We start from the raw sequence: 7643 nt of genomic DNA, 5'->3' as shown, positions 1-7643 counted from the left end.
CCCATATGCATTTGCAGATTTCCTTTGAGAGCTGGAATTTTTTTTTTTTTACCAAAGAGCATTGTGCAACTTCTCCATCTTTTTGCTTGAAAATGTACATTATTATATAGATAGCATCTTGTAAATTAGAATATATGTCAGCTTCTTTATACCAATGCATATCCACTAGACTGAGTATTGGTCAGGTAAAAACACGACAACTGACTTGTAAGTTCTGGCAGTATAAACTTCTCACATTTTCTCCCAAACCCTTCTAATCACTACCTCTTTTGCAAAACTTGTCTATGTTGAGAGGAACTAGATTTACATTCTACTTCTGAGCAACACTTTTTGCCCAGTTCATCTTAGGTTAAATAAGAACAAACAAAGTCAGAGTACTCTATAAATAATAAATATTTGTTTGTTACATTTCAGGGTTATGAAAGTGAAGGATCACAGCCAAATAATGTAATGAGTGTCTTGTATGAACATTTCTGTCATAGTCAGATATTCTTTGACTATGTACTATTTAGATGAAATGATGGCGATAGAAGCATTGGCTTATAAGCTTGGAAAACTTACTGGTTTCTATTCCTTAGCATATTAGCTAAATTGCTGACAGTCTGATAGTTTGAGAATAAAGAATCATGTGACCATTTCCTCAATTCTAAGACACACCAAGAACAAAACATTCTGAAAGGATGGACAAGGAATTAAATTCATAACTGTGACTGAAAATCAAGAACCAACCTTACTTGGGTGAAAAACCACTTCTGGACACATTTGTATCCCAACACTTGCTATGTGACCTGATGGAATTGTAATAATATATGGGTGTTGAGAAACTGTTGCTACTGCACCTCAGCATGATGAGGGAAGAGGTTGATATGAAGATTCCAAAGCTTGAGAAAACAAGGCCCAAATGAAACACTGTAATTTGCTTTGGGTTTCAATGCCAGGTCTTTATTAATGAGATGATAAGTAGGAATATAATATGATTAAAGGAATTCTTTAGAGGATGTTTGTGAAAAATGTTGAGAATCAGATGACAACACAGGAAGACACAGTCAGAACACAGCATATTGATGAGCCAGTATGCTGACAGGGAGGGAGGGAACACATTTCAGGATATTTCTGAGAGAATTTCTTATCACAGGCCAATTTGAGACAATAGCATGGAATATTTCTGCAAATGAGATCACCAACTTAAGGCAAGTTGGACTTTAAAGAAAGTAACTTTTTCATCTGTATAATTGTGATTACTATGAATGGTGCTTATTTAAAGGATTTCCTAGAAGTAATAAGACCAAAAATGTATATAGGATAGTATCATAAAAGGGAGGACACTGAAGTATTAGAGATGTGAAATAATGCTTTTTGTGAAAGAAAATGGACTTCCATGGAAACCCAGTGGTGGTATCTGTAACTATTTCAGCTACCAAATTCCATGGATTTTTAACTAGTCGGAGTACTGTACAATACCAATGATCTGTATCACCAAGATTTCACTGATCTGGGATAGAGCCCTGTATATTGTAAATAATACTGAAGTAACAGGGTGTAAAGAGTGTCTACCATCATTTACCATGTCTTCAAGTGTGATGTCCTAGTGAATTTCATACCTGAACTATAATGACTGTTGTATTAATTAAAATTGTGATGAAATATCATAGGACACTGGACACATACATTATGACTTATGGAATCTTGGCTATAAAGAGTGTCTGAAGTATCTGCTGTCTTCCATTTGTGATATGAAAATACTGTCGACTAATACTTCTTCCCCACAACTCAAATTTGAAGAACAGAGTCTCATCAAACAGACTGAAGTTCAAATTATATCAAGACTTTACTTTGAATATGTGTGCTAGTATCTCAGCCAATACTCCTTCAACAGTATTATTCAAGCCACACATTATATCTTTTAGAAATAAAACAAAGACAATTTTTCTCCCCTTCCTATTTTATAGGTCAAGTCACAAGAGAAGTCATGGATGCAAGGTATCCTGTTTTCCAGGGGTGAAATCACTTTGTAGGGAACTTAAAAGTACCATTGTTCTGCTCCTCCCTATAAGGAGAACTGCTGCTGTTTTGTTCTCTCTAACACGGACCTGAAAGAAACTCCAGAGCCTACTCCAAGATGCTTGTGGTCCTGCTGACAGTGGCCTTGCTGGCCCTGAGTTCAGCTCAGAGCTCAAGTGAAGGTATAAGGAAAAGGGTTGGGAGTGGAGTTTTGTCTGTAAGAAACAGAGAGGGCAATGGAGGACACCAATATTATTGTCAAAGAATTATATATACTGAGTAGGTAGTCTTGTTATAAAATGGGTTCAGGACAGATGGAGGAGATAAATATACATCAAAACTGCTAGAGAGGCAGAGAATCAGATAGCAAGGCCTGACCCTTTATACATAAAAATAGACACATTAAGACCCAATTTGTTCATTTTTATTTTAACAATTGGGAAATTAATTTCATACATGCATACTCTATTTACATTGTTTCCATTCCTGCCCTGCTCCCTCCAATTCCTTACATGTTTCTCCCCTACTCTTTCTCCAATCCACGACTTCTTTATTATTGTTAAACACATATGCACACACACAAACACAAATAAGTCTACAAAGCACTGCAGATGGCTTTAGGGCTAAGCATTGGATAAAGGCATTTACCTTTAGAGAGAGCTGATTCTACCTTCCTAAGCAGCCATTCATTGCCTGTAACTCTTCGCCTAGAAGGTGGGTTTTACTCCTACTTCCAATCAGAATTTCAGTGTGCTATAGTAGCACATGTGACATGGTATAGATGTTTATTTTTTTATTTTCTTCTTGGGAAAACTTACTAATATAAGTAAAGGAAATAATGAATAAAATGGGTAATGATACAGCAAAACTTGGCCTTGAAATAAACATATAAAATGCTAGCAGTGAGTTTGGAGGGATTATAAGAGGATGAAAAGGTTTGCTCTGTCTTTAGGCAATTGGTTGAGATCCACTTTGTCCATCACACTGCTGTTCTCTTGCTGTATCTTTTTTTCTTTTTGAGTACATTTCAGAGTGTGGCTGACAAGATCACACAGGTTATGAATGCAAGTCAAATATCCTTACCAGATGTTTTTGAGTTGAAAAAAAATTGCTTAAGTTTTCTTATAATTTCATTTTTTTAAAAAAAATCCAGAACATTATTTCAATGAAATTAGTGATAAGATGCATATTATTTCATAGATGTCAACTGCGATGGTACTTTGTTCCTACTCTTAAGAGTACTCTGTACTCTTCTTAGGAGTTTTTCAAGTTCTCCAAAATCATATTATAATCATTTAAACTTTTTTAGTAACTAATGGATGAATGTTCTTTACCTCTACTTCTGGAAACCACCAATTTGAGTAACAGTTCTCGTCCACTGCTGAGAGATGGCTCCCAAGTGAAAAGTGTACATACTTTTACTTTTCCACATCACTAAGATTTGTTGAACTGCTTCATTCTTCCTCAGTATTCCCCTCAAGAATGAAATGTTTTTTTTTAATATTTTTTTTATTGAGAAAAGGAGAAAATAAAAAAACAAGTTTCCACCTCCTCCCAGCCTCCCATTTCCCTCCCCCTCCTCCCACCCTACGCCCCCTCCTCCCACCCTTCTCCCCCTCCCCCCACTCCTTTCCCCCTCCCTCTCCAGTCCAAAGAGCAGTCAGGGTTTTCTGCCCTGTGGTAAGACCTAGGACCTCCCACTTCCGTCCATATCTAGGAAGGTGAACATCCAAACTGGCTGGGCTCCCACAAAGCCATCACATTACGTAGGATCAAACCCCCGTGCCATTGTCCTTTGCGTCTCATCAGCCCTCATTGTTCATCATGTTCAGAGAGTCCAGTTTTATCCCATGCTTTGCTTTTTCAGTCACAGTCCAGCTGGTCTTGGTGAGCTCTCAATAGATCAGCTCCACTGTCTCAGTGGGTGGGTGCATCCCTCGTGGTCCCGACTTCTTTGCTCATGTTCTCCCTCCTTCTGCTCCTCATTGGGACTTTGGGAGCTCAGTCCAGTGCTCCAGTGTGGGTCTCTGTCTCTATCTCCATCCATCACCAGATGAAGGTTCTATGATGATATGCAAGATATTCGTCAGTATTGCTCAAGGATAGGGTCATTTCAGGTTCCCTATTCTCAACTGCCCAAGGAACTAACTGGGGACCTCAGCTTGGGCACCTGGGAACCCCTCTAGGGTCAGGTCTCTTGCCAACCCTAAAGTGGTTCCCTTAACTAAGAATTGTGGTTCCGTGCTCCCCTGTCCAACCTTCCTTTATCCCAATCCTCCTGCTTTCCCAAGGCCCGAGCTCCTTCCCTTCTAACTTTTCTCTCCCCATCTACCCTTACTCCCAACCCTCCCCACCCCACGATCCCAATTTTCTCCCCGGCAATTTTGTCTACTTCCCTTAGCCAAGAGGATAACTATATGTTTTTCCTTGGGTTCCCCTTCTTACTTAGCTTCTTTAGATTCACCTATTGTAGACTCCGTGACCCTTATTTATGGCTAGAAACCAATTATGAGTGAGTACATCCCATGTTCATCTTTTTGGGTCTGGGATACCTCACTCAGGATAGTGTTTTCTATTTCCATCCATTTGCATGCAAAATTCGAGAAGTCATTGTTTTTTACCGCTGAGTAGTACTCTAATGTGTAGATATTCCATACTTTCTTCATCCATTCTTCCATTGAACAGAAATTCCTTTTCATGACCCCTTTCTCTAACCAACTGCATTCCTGATAATATGGAACAATATTCAGTGTGAATATTAAGAGAACATGCTAGAGGAAATTTCTCATCTTTTTTTGTTCACTGTGTATTTCTGTGCATTTTTAGATGTTTGAATAACTAGCTTTCATTTCAATTCATGGTTCAAGTACTGAGACTAGGCTTCATTGGAAGTCTTTGCCCACTTTCTTTCCTGGAATTATAATTCATATAATCTAACATTTCAGTTTTGATAAATTTAAGGTTCTTAGATACAGATTTTACCACATCATCAGCACATAGAACAATATTCAAGACCAGGATGTAGACATGATAGTAGTTGGCTGCTGAGAAAATGTTCTAGACAGGTAATGTGTGATGGCATCAGAGAAATACAAAGGGAAGTCTTCCACAATTAGTTTCATATATTCTGCACCCTATTTCATATTTACAGAGTCTGGGGATCAAGACGAGTACATACTTTTGAGATCACCTCCTGGAAGACACTCACTTAGATCCACTGTTGGAAGTGAAAGTCAAGAGGGAACACTTTACCCAAGACCACCCCCTGATGGAGGCAGACACTCACCTTCTCTCCCTCCACTTCCCTACAAATCACCCCATGGTGGAGACAAACACTCCCATTCTCGCCATCTGCCACCACACCATGAACAAAGACCACCCCATGGTGGAGGTAACCAAACACAACATTGTCCATCTCATCCTGACCAAGGAAATGAAACACAGCCTCGTCTCCCTCAGCCTGACCTACACAATCAGACACAGCATAGCCCTCCTCGCCCTGACCTAGGCAACCAGACACAGCCTCTGTCTCCTCTCCCTGAGCTAGGCAACCAGACACAGCCTTGTCCTCCTCTCCCTGACCAAGGAAACCAGACACAGCCTCTCCCTCCTCTCCCTGAGCTAGGCAACCAGACACAGCCTTGTCCTCCTCTCTCTGGCCTAGGCAACCAGACACAGCCTCTCCCTCCTCGCCCTGACCTAGGAAACCAGACAGAGCCTCGTCCTCCTCTCTCTGACCTAGGCAACCAGACACAGCCTCGCCCTCCTCGCCCTGTCCTAGGCAACCAGACACAGACCACCCCAGTATGGAGGCAATCATACGGGAGCTGATTACTCTTGTCCTGACTGCTGAAGCAGAGTACCACAATGAGATATGTAATTAGATACAACCCCAGTAATTTCATCCATAGAAGCACCACTATCTTTCCAATATGTTAAGTGACAAAGGCACAGATACAACTACTTTGCTAAGCTAAATTTAGTCTCCTTTAGAATTATGCTTTATTCATAAGCAAACATTTTAGTTCCTACGCTTTCCATATATACAGAGCTCCAAAGTGAATTGGGAACGGGTGAAACAACATGGCCACAGTATACATATTGCTAAGTGTTTTTACTTCAATATTTTCTTTTCTTTTTAAAAGTTCTTCCAATTTTGAGTTTTCTGGAGTTCTGTTTCAATGTGTCCTTTTCTCCAGTAATATCATTTCTGTTATTGCTTGGTTCAGGATCCTCTGACTCCTCTGAGGCCTCCGCTCCAGGGTCTTCCCATCTCATGCTTCCACCTGACAATCTGTTGTTTCACACGAGTACTCAGGTTCAATATCCCTGGTAAATGACACTCAAGTCTATATTTCTATGTATCTTCTAGACTTTCAAATGCTTACTTGGTTCATTGAACCAATTTCAACCTGAAAATAAAATAAAATATTAATCTAAGAGCAAAGAGCGACACGCTGCTAAATTTAAAAAGTCTGTCTTATTTTATATTTCACCATATCCCTCATTGAAAACCTTCTTTGGAGTAACTTTTTTGATAACCATCTTGGAAATGTTAAAGCATCAGTTTTCTCTATAAATTATAGGTAAAAGCCCTTTGCTGCCCATTTCAACCAATATGTTTCTTTAAAAACTCCCATATCAGTTAATTGATCATTAAACTCTTATTAGTAATTTTATGCTTCCATTTTTCTCCCTTCCCAACTCTCTTCTTTTTCTCTCTAATTCATTGTTTCTATTCTTCTCAACCTCTTTCTTTCTATTTCATTTTCACTATTTTTGTAAGTGTACATCCTCCATTATGCAGTCTTGCCATAGTAATTTAATTAAGCCCTGTTCAAAATGTTTGTGTGCCTCTCAATGTCACTATTGTATTTAAAAAGGACCACTTTGTAAATATGTCCCTTTTCATTTTCAATAACAGCTGAAAGACAAATTAACTAAGAATAGCTTTCATTTACTCATGGTATAAGTTACAGTTTAAAAAACACAATGTGCTAGGTGCCTAACAAGAATGAATAAAACACTATTAGGAAAAAAGAGGAGGAAAGGAGAGGAAAAGCCATAAAGTCAGGCTTCCAGCTATTCTTGTTAGTGAATGTAGCAAGAAGAAAAAAACTTTTGCTATGACAATCCATATGTATGATCTTTTACTGTTGGGTTTTGTTTGTACACAGGAAATGAGAAAATAACATTCAAAAGTTATGTCACTCAAGCTGTGGATGGTGCTGTGCATTTTTCATCCCAACACTCAAGACTAAATTCAAGATCGGCCCATGCCACACACCAAGACCCCATCTCATTTATATGCAAATTAAAGAGAGCATATCACTTGAATCATAATTTCAGCTTCACAATAAACAGCCAGCATGCAATTTCTTCTTGTGTTGTCTCTTTTTCTAATGGATGGAGGGTAGTATGTCTGAGGACTATGAATACAAAATCAGAGCATCCATGGCTCTTTTTTGTGGGTGCTTTTGGTAAGCTTCTCTTCCCCCTTTACCCATAAGCCAAGTTTCATCTGAAATACCTGGGTTTCTCTACATTCTACAGAACAAAAATTGCATAAATCATTTTCATAGTATTAATTATTAATGCTTTCATAATTTTAAAGAAATAAGGAATAAATAGCATGCAAAACA

The 7643-nt window shown here is 38.8% G+C and overlaps 1 long non-coding RNA gene across 1 annotated transcript; it reads left to right on the top strand.

Annotated features, from left to right (window-relative positions):
- Positions 1–2094: 2094 nt before the first annotated feature.
- LOC121466207 lies at positions 2095–7266 on the top strand. Its single transcript, XR_005976726.1, has 3 exons — positions 2095–2183; positions 3370–3409; positions 7179–7266. It is a non-coding gene; the product is annotated as an uncharacterized LOC121466207 (long non-coding RNA).
- Positions 7267–7643: the final 377 nt, after the last annotated feature.

Source organism: Microtus oregoni, unplaced genomic scaffold, assembly GCF_018167655.1.
Source record: "Microtus oregoni isolate MIOR12 unplaced genomic scaffold, Mior012 000002F_ref0000024, whole genome shotgun sequence".
Lineage (NCBI taxonomy): Eukaryota > Metazoa > Chordata > Mammalia > Rodentia > Cricetidae > Microtus > Microtus oregoni.
Note: the sequence above shows the minus strand (reverse complement) of the source record. Positions and strands in the feature narration are given on the sequence as shown.